This window comes from Phodopus roborovskii, unplaced genomic scaffold, assembly GCF_943737965.1.
Source record: "Phodopus roborovskii unplaced genomic scaffold, PHOROB, whole genome shotgun sequence".
NCBI lineage: Eukaryota > Metazoa > Chordata > Mammalia > Rodentia > Cricetidae > Phodopus > Phodopus roborovskii.
The window spans coordinates 583,702-597,331 of record NW_026125595.1 but is presented as its reverse complement, the minus strand read 5'-3'; positions in this window follow the sequence as shown (position 1 = coordinate 597,331).

Here is a 13,630-nt window from a genome sequence, read left to right as displayed (position 1 = left end):
ACTTATTCCATTCCTTTTCAAGTGATGTTTATTATTGATTTCTAAGTAGAGCAAAGTCTTTTGTAACTTTGGGTTGTCTTATACTGTATAATTGAGAATTGTTTTGAACTCCCAATCATGCTTCTCACGTATAGTGCTGGGAAGAAAAACCTACACTTTCTTCCTGCCTGGCCCTTGACTGGTCAGTGAGAAGGAAAATAGACCAGAAAATGAGTGAACTCCAAAGATCTCTGATTATTGGGGGACTTATATATGAAGAGCGATTTGTGCAAGGATTGAGTTCATGACCCACTTCCATACCGGTGGAGTCACAGTGCAGAAAGGGAGAGGAAGTATGTAAGCTGAGATTTCCTCCTTCAATGATAGTTGAGGTGAGCAATGTGGAATCAGTTAATCATTCCTAGATAATCCATCATTTTCCAGGTGGGCAGGTTCTTGGAATCCACAGATGAGGGCTATCAAGAATCTGGATAGAGGAGAGACCTTATCATGAATACAAATTGCTATAGTTAAAGTATTCAGCCAAAACAGGTCTGGGTGAACTATTGTGGACTATGTAACAGGGCTGCTATTTTTTTGTGGTTTTGGATGTACAGTCTGAGAAAAAAAGGTTTGAACAATCCCTGGTGTGCTCTAATTGAAACCACATGGAGCTATGCTTATTAGGCCCATGGACACTGTGGCCTTAGTCAGTAATGTTAATGGGATTGCTTGTTTTCTCCCTGTACTCCACTGCTTGACTAGCCTTCTCCTGAGGTTGTCCCATCGAATGGTAATTCCTGCTGACTTCTTAGAAGTCTATCGTTTCCTTCCATTTCCCAATAGACGTAGTATACAAGAAGCTATTCCTCATGAGAAGCTTACTTAGAATAAGACATGGCTTAAGCAATTACTCTCTGTCCCAGCTTTAATCTTTTCTTTGTTCTGCCTTCCCTACATTTCTTATTTTCTGACACTTCTCCCTCCAGATCTGCTGTTCAAACTTACTTCTCTACTATGAAATAGTTATGGTGCTATCTTTTCTGTTGAAATCTTATATTGCCTTAGTGGCCCAACTTGCAGTATCCTGTCACTATTTAAATTCCTCAAAGTATAAGCTGGGGTCAGACACTGAAAGAACTTAAAGAAGGCTAAATATGTGGATTGCAAAATGTTTTAGGAGCGAGATTGTGGATTTTCATGCCTGTAATCCCAGCACGCAGGAGACACAGGAAAGTAGATCTATGTGAGACCAACGCCAGCAGGGTCTACAGAGATATTCCTAAAAAATACTAAGGCTATTTATTGCACAGATAAACTCTGTCTCAAAAAAAAAAAAACAATAACAACAAAAATAACCATCTGTTGTAGGTTCTTTCCTCTTTGATTATTAGCCAGAAATGAATGCAATTTGTCTATACAGACATATTTCTTTATTTATTTCTTAAGTCTGTGGCAATGTCCTTATGTCCACATGATTACCCCTTCTTAAACTACCTGATTGTATGCCCTCAGTGGGTTTTTTGGGACAAAGCTTCTTAAAAACTTTATTTCTGGATACCAATTATTTATAGGGATATATTTAATAAACAGAACTCATTAATTTGTAACTTTGTTCATTAAATTAAAATATAATTCTCTGAACGATGGCAGAATATTACCCCCATTTGCATAGAGAAATCTAGACTATGGGGTGTCTCTCTTGGAAAAAAATATCAGTCACTGCAGGGTCAGAAGCAAAACTGTTCAGGTGACCTTTTGCATTAATTTTGTTAGTGTCTGTGTATATAAGTTCTGAACACATAGAGTCATCAGTAGCTGGATAACATTACACAAAATCTCAGGTTACCTGAATGACTTTCTCTTGTATTTATTTATTTATTTTGACAAAAAGTTGATGATATTAACCCCTTATTTTTTTTTCTCTTCCTCCCCTTTGTTCTTTCCCTAATATTGTACACCTCTCGATCACTGCATGGTTGTTATAGGTGTAGCAGCCATGCTGTATCAACATATGTACTATGTTTTTCATAATTCTATTGAGATTCTAACTGGTTCCCATTTGCATGAATCTTTGTAATCAGATATCATTTTATAGGGTGTTAGAAATTTAGTTTGCACTGTATTTGAGTCATGTTGCAAATTTATCTTATACAGAATATGCATACTAATGATTCATGTTCTCAATGATTATTGTTTAATTTTTATTTATGTACTCTGTTTAATTCTTGTTGTTGTCAATCTGGAAATCACATTTACTGTTTTGCTCAGCACATATTCTATTTGGGGATGACCTGAGTCAGATCCCAAAACCCAACATTCTAGACTCAATACAACGTCACCTCCAGATGCAGGGTATCTGACAATCTCTAATAATTACACATGGGAAACATCTTTCACACTCATTCTGAATACATAAAAACTGGGAAAGAATTTGTTTTCAAAATCCTTGTTACTGAAACTGAAAGACCCGCTCAGGGAGTGGATCCTCATGGCCCGACTCAGGAAAGGTGTCCCCCCAAATCACTCATGAGAAGCGGTCTTGATCAAAAAGCATGAGTTCTTTTTATATTCCAGTGTATTGGGGTCCACAGCCATACTCCATGTGGGGTAGAGGACTGGAAACCCTGGGTACAGGGTTCATATAGCTTTTATAGGGTTACAACAAAGCCCGCACATCACAAACCAATCATCTCATAACATCCAGTGCATAGCCATCAATTTGAACTATCCAAGCCTGAAGTTAGCCCAGGAAATCTGCTTTCACTAGGGCTTCTGGGTAGTGTGACGAGGTTCATTTCCTGTTCTCATTCACTCACAGATGCTGTTGGTAAACCACCTTGTTGTAAACAGTCAAGAATGACCTTTTGCCTTCTCACTGCTAGGGGGCAGAGTCTAGGAAATATTAGGCTAAGTTTTTCCATCCTTACAAAGCAACAATGAGAGCATAACCAGCCTCTTTTTGTGGATGATTCTAATAAAATTTGTCTCTATTTTAATTTTTTTTAAATTTGTTTTCATTTTACATACCAATCCCTCCTTCCCAGTCTTCTTCCCCAACCACTCTCTCTTCCCTTCAACTTTTAGTAGTCAGAGAGGGTAAGGCCCTCATTCAGGAGTCAACAAAGTCTGGCATGCAAAGCTTAGGAAGGACCAAGCCTCTCTATCTTTCATCTTGACTGAGAAAGATATCCCACTATAGGGTGTGGGCTCCAAAAACACTGTTCAAGCAACTGGGATGGGTCCTGGTTTCACTGCCAGGGGCCCTTCTAACAGATCAAGTCACCTAAGTGTCAACCACATTCAAAGTTTATTGTCTTGAAAGTGCCCCAGCTGTCAGTCCATACTTCCCACTAGTTATAGTAGATGTGGTGTGGCTTTTTTGGAAAGGGTTTTACACTGTTAGAGGAAGCACATCACTGTAGGGTCAGGCATTGATGTTTCTTATTCTCAGAATGATGCACAGTGTGTCAGGCAATGCCCTGTTGCCTCTGGGTCGTGCTGTAGGGACTCTAACCTCGAGGACTGGAGCAGCCTCCATGCTGACATGTCCCCTGTCATAACAGAACCTCTGAAATTTTAAGTGTGACACTTCAATTAAATATTTTCCTTGAAAGTGTTGCCTTGACCCTGCTGTGTATTTACACAGCAATGAAAACCTAACAAAGACAGAAGTTGGTTCAAGGACCTGGGTTATTTCTATGATAGGGTCTCCCTATCTTACAATTTATTTCTGATGTCTTATCAGCAGTGTTGTTCTGGTAGCTTGCCTCTCCCTTTATGTCTGTTTATTGGGATTTCTTTCTCATGGTATATGCTACTTCAATGGCCAAAGAAATGGTGCATGTGGTCCTCTTATTCAGTTTACTTCTAATGTGCCTAGGTTAATGCATTATAATGTACATGTATAAAATAAGAGAGGGAAGCACCAAGGATTATATGACTATATTGTCAAAGAAGTTTACATTTACAATGTGAGTATTATACTTCTTTGTCACACATGTATGTGTTATTTTAGGATGCAATGACCTATGATGATGTGCACATCCACTTTAATGAGGAAGAGTGGGCTTTGCTAAATCCTTCTCAGAAGTGTCTCTACACAAATGTGATGCTGGTCATCTACAGGAACCTCACTGCTACAGGTAAGAATGAATTTTCCTTCATGTTTTAAAATAAGGGACCAAATATTTCTTGATTGTTGATACTGGTCTGTAATTTCCTTTTAAGAAAAAGGAAAATTGGGTGAGTGAGGCATGGTTCTAAGGTTCATTGAAGTTATTACTTAAATTTTGTACAATTTGCAAGAATACATCATATATTTTTTGTTATTTCAGGCTACATTTGTGATAACCATAATACGGAGGATCATTGTCAAACTTATAGAAGACAGAGAATGTAAATTTTCATGTGCATATTTATGCAAATTTGACTCTGAAGATATTTTAATGTATCCTGGAAATTTTATTGAAGAGTCACACTTAAAAAATTAAAAAGATTAAGAAGAGCAACAGTAAAAATATGTGTAGCTTAAAGTACAGTGATGATTATCATTTTCTCACAAAACCATGTACCTCAGTGAAAGGTAACTCTTCTGTGTTTGCAAGGCATTGGTGTAAAATGAGAAGGAAACAATGTCTTCACAGATATCACCCTTTAAATTATAGGACCCGGATATCTATTCTGTAGAAATGCCAGTCTGTTATTTTCATATTATTCAGATATTTTAAACAGTATACATGTTGCATAGGTGATAAGTATATGTCAAAGAGCTTCTAAGAAAAAAGTCTATAGTTAAGAAGGCATTACTTATCTATTTGTGACTTTGCTCTGGATATTGAAAGGGTCATTTTATGGCTGTCAAGAAGGTTGTCATGGAGAAACCTTAAAGTTGACTTAAAGAAATTCTAAGGGGGAATGCTATGTGGAAGCCTTTTATTTGTTTTCTTAGTTTCATAAGCATATCATATGTAGAGTCGGGTAGTTGTGGCCCATACCTTGAATTCCAGCATTCATGATCAAGAGCAAGGTGGATCCCTTAAGTTTGTTATCACCCCGGTCTACAGAGTGAGTTCTACAATAGCCGGGTTTACACAGAGATATTCTGTATTAGAAAATGTAGCCATGTGAATTTAGAATGTGGAAAGAAGCAATGTACCTCTCTCTCTTATGACAGTGAGAAGAAATGAAAGTTATTTAGTAGTCCCCACTTTGAGGATATTTGTTGAGTGTGAAACAATTTTCAAATTTATCAGTATTCCTAAGTCATCTGAAAGATACCATCCACTTACACTGTAGTATATCCATATGACTGTTGGAATGTGTGAATGCTTCCATTTGTACTGGTATATTTAGCCAATGTAGTATGATTTATATGAAGGAAAACTGACAAATGGAATAAATACGGCAAAGCTCTGAGTTCTTTCAGTTTTTTCAATTATGTGGGAGATTTTATGTAAATAGATGCCATAATTGAGGGCCATGAAATAAAGGCTCTTACTCTGAATCACAGGTATCTTCAATGAAAACAAAACCATACCACATGAGAGAAGCATTATGAATGTAAAACTCAAGATCTGATTCTTGTTTAAAATTAGGCCAAATTATAACTTTATTTTATACATGTACTAACTTTCTTTAGTATCATGCATGTGGTAAAGTTTTATATATGCTAATTATCTTTGCAGGAATGAAAGAAGCCATAAGGGAGTGAATCCTGTGAATATATGCAATGAATGTGTGAAAAACTTTGTGGGTTACAGGCATCTTCAATGGCTTGAAAAAAATCATATTGGAGAGAAACCATATGGAAGTCTACTGTATGGTGAAGTCTTTTCATGTCACCATTTCCTTCTCATTGAAAGAGCACACATGGTAAAAAACACCTATGAATGTAGTCAATGTGGTAAAATGTTTGCAAGACATACTATGCTTAAAAGACATATTAGAACACATACTGGAGGGATAACACAATACTATAATCAATGTGGTAAATGTTTTTCACAATACAGTCATGGGGTATGTTATAAAAGAACACATATTGGAGAGAAACCCTATGTATGTAACCAATGTGGTAGGGCATTTTCACAAGTCAGTACACTACAATCTCTTCATAGAACACATACTGGAGAGAAACCCTCTCCAGTATGTAATCAGTGTGGTAGAGCGTTTTCACATGCCAGTAATCTCGAGTCTCATCATAGAACACATAATGGAGGGAAACCCTATGTATTCAGTCAATGTGGTAAATCATTTGCAAGTAATGGTCATCTTAAAAGACATATAAGAACACATACCGGAGAAAAACCCTATGTATGTAATCAATGTTGTAAGGCACTTTCACATGATGGCACTCTCCACTCTCATCATAAAACACATACTGGAGAGAAACCCTATGGATGTAATCAATGTGGTAAAGCATTTGCAAGTAATGGTCATATTAAAAGACATATAAGAACACTTACTGGAGAGAAACACTATATATGTAATCAATGTTGTAGAGCGTTTTCATGTGCCAGTAATATCCAGTCTCATCATAGAACACATACTGGAGAGAAACCTTATGGATGTAATCAATGCGGTAAAGCTTTTTCACAACACAGCCATCTGGTATGTCATAAACGAACACATACTGGAGAGATACCCTAAGAATGTAGTCAATGTAGTAAAGCTTTCACAACATATGATATGCTTAAAAGTCATATAAGAACACATACTGGAGAGAAACCTTATGGATGCTATGAATGTGATAAAGCCTTTGCAAATCTGAGCACTCTCTTAAGTCATAAAAAAATTTATACTTGAAAGATACTGAAGGTATCCCATGTGGTAAAGCCTCTCAGTGTATCATTAGTCATTATAATCACACACAAAAAAAATCACAGTGCATAGAATCCCTATAATGTAACCATTGTGGTAATGTTGTGCACTTTGCTTATCCCAATAATCTTTGTGAGCCTAGGAAAACCCTTATGGAAAGGAATCTTCCTAGAAAGGATGTGGTATGGTCCTCATTCAACACACATTGAGTTACATAGTTTGCTGGAGAGAAAAATATCTGACAAGTGTGAACAATCAGTTCAATCACTACAATGTCTCTGTTTTGTTCTCACTTGCAAACTCATGTGGAAAAAAGTCCTGGAAATTTTCTAGTAAGGGAACCATGTTTCATGGTAACCCTTGTCTTTATTTACATAAAAACCTCATTCAGATGGATTGTTATTTTTCAGCCCAATCCTTCATGCTTACTTTCTTTTACATGAAGCAATTCATGTTGCAGGAAAACTTTGAAGACTTTAAAACCCTCAACACAATGGTTACAGGATTGAGTACTCATTAGAGAAAATATTCAAATATGGAAATCTGTTTAGAAATTTGATTTAATTATATGATTTCAGTGTGGGAGTTTGTGATTTTTCATTGTTTCTCACAAGAAGATTATACACTTGAGTATTCCTGTAGAAGGAACTACAATATGTTCTCAGAAAACTTACATAGGTCATGGCAATGAACTTGCCATAAATTTGTTCATCCACATTTCTAAACCTGTACGTATTTTAAATCCTGTTTTATCATCTTGATAACAGGTAATATGGAAGAATTCATGGAAGAGGAATCCCATATGATGTAAACAATTTTGTGAACATGTTAAACATCATACTTGACTTTAATCGTAATAAATAAAATTGATTCATGTGGAGATGGTCCATTAGTAAGTTCACTAGACCCAAGAAAAATGATAAATGAGATATTATTGGGGAACAACTTACACAGATTATAATAAATAACTACGGAGATGTTCCAGCTTGGAAGGATGCAGTCCCTGCCCTTCTGATTTGATCTGCAACATGGGAGAGAGAAGTGAGAGACAGAAAGATGGAAAGGGAGTGAGAAATAGGTGGAGGGGGGATTGAGAGAGTTACAGATTGTGAAGGAGAGTGGTCCACCTCAGGGTTCTCCAGCTTCTGTTCATATACACAGAACGAAAGGCACTACACAAGAAATAACTTCATGAGATGATCTGAGCAGAAAGCCTGGATTCACAAGAACACCCTCCCCTCTCAATGGCTGGTCCACTAGAGGTTCTGATTGGTTCTTATAGCCTAAGTGACAGGACCAGGCAAGCAGAAGATACACAGCTGCTTGAGAGTGGGATTTATAACAGGGCAACCAAATAATCCCACCATTTGTATACATACAGAAGCCCACAGGGCTTCCACCTAAATTACCCTGAGACCCTGAGTGTGGGGGCATTGGTCTGTGTCAGGCTTCTTTTTGCTGGCAAGGGACAATGTGGGGTGGAGTTTTCAGGTGTTGGTGGACTCAGAAGGAGATGTGTGTTGAGAAGTTTTCTCTTAGCTGCAAGTCTAGGACCTTAGGCATCTGTTCCTTGAGTAGGTAGATAAGGAGGGTTGAGTGAAGTTTCAGCCATAACAGTGAGTTGCAGGTAGCACCATTCCGTTCCCCAACCTCATTGTACCTAATTCAAACCCTCATCTGAACTCACCTCAGTTCAGACTCTGCCCTTAAAAAGCTGCCATTAGAGGCTCAACCAGGATGTGGAGCAGATGCAAAGGCATCCACTTTTAGATGCACCACCTGATCCCTTGTTTTCTATTCTCCAGGGCAACCCAGGACAGTTATGCTCTCATTATTATGGATTCATTATTTCAGTATTATTGAAGCATTGCATCACAAACTCTGGGTTTCAGTTTTCTTTCCATTCACCAGGACTTTTAAGTGCACAGGGAGGCTTTGCTCTTATGCTCCTGCCCACATGGCAGAACCAATACAGAATTCTTGTTGCTCCCTGGATTCTTTGACCTCACATTTCACCCCAGTCAAATAATCCAGCCCTCCAGATATGAGAGAGCGTTTCCCTTGTGTTGTATTTTCAGATTAATTTTCTCACTTCTTTCAATTAGTCACTCAATGTCTCCTCTAAAAAGCTTACACCTTTGGAGGTGCCTACCTGCCTCCAATTCCTTTCCACCATTACTCTCTAGAATATACTCCCAGACACTGCTCTGAAGCTCTTTGTCTGTGTCCTCCATAGCTGTAACAATGAGCTGCTGAGTCAGATGATTGGTTTCAGCTTGCATCTCTCTCACTGTTATCACAAGGAGACCCAGAAGACAGAATGAGCTCCAGACACAGCAGTTGCTACTGGCAGTTTAGGAATTAAGTTCATACCTATTTTGCAGCCACTCTGTTGTTTGACTTGGGGTCATTACCTATTGGCAAAATCAAAGGCTAGGTTTGTTTTCTAGATGCAACAACTTGTTAGCCTCTAATCAACCTGTAAGACTCAGGCATTATGGTAGCCTGACTCTGTTACATGGGAGAAAGCACTGAAGAATTTTCTCTGCTCTGCCCAGAGTTACATGAATACTAGTGTGCACACACGAGCAAATGTCCCATTTAAAACGCAGACCTCGCCCACTTACACTCCCTCCCTCTTCTCTCTATCAGGCTCTTTGTTCTCTTGCTGCTATTTCTACTCTCTCCACTCTCTTCTTTTTCTGCTCCTGTCTCCCTATTCTCTTCTGTCACCTCTCTGTGTGCCTGTTTCTCTTTACCTCTTTTTCTGTCTGATTCCCTGTCTTTCCCCTTTCTAATAGAACTTCTCACTCAAGTTCTGGCTGCCTGGCATGTTTGTACCACAACTTGGTCACATGCTCTTTCCATGGAATCTGCAATGTTCTTCCATGCAAGACCAACATTTAGGTTTTTCTTAATATTGAAGCAAGAGGACATTGTCATGAGATATCCACCCTAGTGGTACCCAAGATAACTGAGTAGACATCACTGAATTTACATTATTGTGGTTCAGCTGTAAAGTGGGTCAACATATTTCTCCATTATATCTGTCTTTGTCAAAAGTCAATTGTTAGTAGAGGGAGGATGTGGGGATTCAACTCTTTTCCTGACTGATATCCAAAGTGCTGACCAGAATTTAAAATTTTCTTTTACTACTTGTGTTGATGCCATGGCTGGCCTGGAAATCCTGGGTATAAAGTAGCCTACTTAAATGTCTCAGTCTCTGTTGTAGCTGGGATTGCCAGATCATGATTAGAGGTACCCACTACCCAATTGTAAACTGAACTTTTATGACACTTGTCATATACATGTCAGGGTTAGGGTTTCATTTTTTTATTCAATGTTTTAGAAGATGTCTGTATATTTGAGTGTGTATGGTTCGTACATATGCTTTTGCTTTTGTTGTTGTTTAAAGATGGTGTTGCAGCTTTATTTTTTCAGTCAGAAAATACTCTCCAATTTGAAATATTTTTTATGTTTTCAAAGTATGTAAGTTACAGCTTGCTAAACTAACTATAGGTATGAAAATGATAAGGTTATGATTTGTTGTTTTTTTTTTTTTGTTTTTTTTTTTTTTGTAATGTTTGTGCCTGTCTGTATATGTTTTCCTTCCATAAACAAGATTTCTTATAGTGAACACTCATCTTGCTCTCTCTTTCAGAAAAAAGAGGAACATGCAGTCCTGATAATCCTGCCTCTACCTCCTAAGTGCTGGGGGTTCAAGTGTGTTTCACTTAGTTTCTCAATCTCATCATGTTTTTTAAGTTTTTGTTTTAAGAGTCTTTCTGTTTTGCTTAGACTTGCCTCAAACTATGGCTGTCTTCCCTTATTAGCCATCTGAGTTCTGTAGTTATAGGCAGTTTGAGCTTGAGCTATCAGAATCCATGGATGGCCACATTTTTAAACAAAACATCACAGAGGAGTGTGGCAGTGACCTACAGTCTAGACAAAGCTGCTTAACCAATGCACTCTGGAACTTTACTGAAGTTACTTAATTTGTGGATTTCTTTTTAATCAACAGGAAAATAAATTAACTTAAAAAAAGAATTTAGCAGCCAGGCATTGGCTTCAATCCCAGCACTTGGGAGACAAAGGCCATTGGGTCTTTGTTAGTTTGAGGGCAGCCTGGTCTACAGACAAAATGTTTGGACAGGTTACAAAGCTACAAGGCAACCCTTTGTCGAAAAACAATAGCAACACAAAACAAAAATTTATTCAAGAAGTAGTGGTTCAAGGCTTTAAATGAAGCACTCCTGATACAGAGATGGTTGGATCTCTGAGTTTAAGAACAGCAAGGGCTACAAAGAGAAAGCATATGTGTGTGTGTGTGTGTGTGTGTGTGTGTGTAATATTTTAAATTATGTATACATATGTACATACATATGCAAGTACACATGGAGATCAGGAGAAATCATCTACTCTAAGAGATGCATTTACAGATGGTTTAGAGACACCAAGGTTAGGGACTAGAAATAGAAACCCAGTCCTCTGGAATAGGAAGGGGTCCTCTTAAACTAAACTATTATGCTAGCCCAAAAGAGTCACTACTTATAGTTATTCTTCAGATTTTTATTATTTTTAATTGTTCTTGTCATACTTTGCTGAAATTTTAATGAAAGACACTGGATCCCAAAAACTCAACCAACCTCCAGGAGTTTATTGGGAAGGAGAGTGACAGAAGGGATAATTGTTAACCAATTGGGTGCAGAAATAGAAAGAGAGAAAACTGGCAGAAGGTGCTTGCTTATAAAGGGGAAGTGAGTAGTTTAGAACCAGGTTCTTCAGTTGGGGCCATTGAAACTGGAGTTATGGGCGTTCCATTGGCCCAGGTCTTCGTGGCCACTGCATACATGCACTTTATGCAGTCACTTAGCCATCCAAACTTTGAGAACCTTTGAGATGTCAGTGTAGAGTGGTCATCTCTGAATGACGTCCAGTAGGGAAGGGAAGGTCACCTGTGGCAAGAAGAGAAGATCGACTCCAGTTCATAGAAAGAACCTGAGCATTAGAGTGGCATGTGATGTGAAAAAGTTCCCTAAGAAGAAGACATAGGCCCTGGAGAGGACTTGTGTGGGATGACAGTCATGTGCTGAGGAGAAACCACCAGGGCAGAAAGAGGAGTGTTTGGGAGCAAGAACAGGGCCAAGTTGCCCACAAACCCCCGGGAGGTAGAACCCAATAGTTCAATTATTATTAGGTAGCACATACATTTCTGTGTGTTGTTATTTCCCTTGTTAATTACAAAACGTTGAAATCATAAAAAGTTACAAAGGACACTAGCTGTATGTGGAGTGACACAGGACTTTTAATTCCAGCAACCAAGAGGCAGAGGGAAATCTTTCTATTTGAAGCTAGTTGGGTCTACAAAATGATCTCCAGGGCAACCCGGGATTCACAGTTAACCCAAGTCTGGAAAAGTAAACAAAAGACCCCTGCAGCAAATAAGTTTTCATTTATCCCTCAAAATGATAAATAAAATACCCCATGTGACCTAATTTTCTTCCTACACTTCAAGCCTTGTCCTAACGGAATTCTTTTGCAATTTTTCCCCAGGGGAAAACTTGTTTGCATAATGTCTTTAATGTACAACAATTTTGGGATTGGCTTTTTTCTGACTGGTGATTCTTTTCTAAAACAAGGAGTATTTGTGGTGCACAGCGTTATTAAACTTTAATAAGCAACACTCAAGTTTTTTTCAGCTTCTTGAGTGTATTCACACCCCACAGGCTGTGTTTGTGTGTGTGTTTGTTTTTGTGTGTATTTGAAGACCAGAGGACAACATTTGGGGCCTGTTCTGTACACCATGAATCTCAGACATTTAACTCAGGTCCTCTAGACTGGGCTCTGAAAATGAATTTATCTCCATTACCCTTTCAAACCTAGCATAATTGTATTTTGATACTTTGTTAAGTTCATTATTTACTAAATTTTTAATACAAATATTTGCTTTCATTATGTGAATTTTATATACAATGCATGCAACTGCTTGCAGAAGCCATAAAAGAGCACTGGATTACATGCAGCTGGAGTTTATAAGCCACTAGGCATGGATACTGGGAAGTGAACACAGGTATATGATAATAGCAGTAAATACTCTTTGAGTCTGATCTACCTCTACAGCTCCTAATTTAAATTTTTAATTGAAAAATATTTTCTTGTGTAGTTTAGTTACATGTTTTTTTTTGTGATCAAACACATGCTTGTAAACATGTGCTATCATAGAGATTTTCATAATCCAAGGAAACATTGACACAGCAGTTTCTGAATGATCTATGCATCACCCAGAGTATGAGGGATGCTAGATGATTGAGTCCAGAAGATTCCATGGTGCCCTTTGAGAATTATAAGGACTTCACCAAGGCAGGCATGGTGGTCTGGGTGTTTGACTCTTTGCTCTTCCTCCACATCTTCACATTGGTTGTGATGTATGATGAGAACAAAGAGTGACACAAGGAATTCGGCTCCATCACAGAGAACTCTCAAAAAGGATGTCGACCCAGAACACAGAAAAACTGCACTCTATCAGCTCTGCAGGTGTTGTCCATGCTTCAGCCATCATTGACCTGATAACAACAATTTAGCTACTACTGCTACATAAAATATGGGCCCATCATCTGAGGTTCTGCTGCACCACAACAGAGATTCAGGGCGCTGGTGATGATGTCAGGCCATCAAAGTTCATTAGGCAAGGCAGTATAATTCTCTAATTATTAACTTATGTAATTTTAAAAATCCATGATGACAGCACACTTTTTCATGTCTAGCACATCTGCCCAGGTAATGATGTTACAAAAAATTTCAACGATTTACATATTTAATGATGTAATTCTTA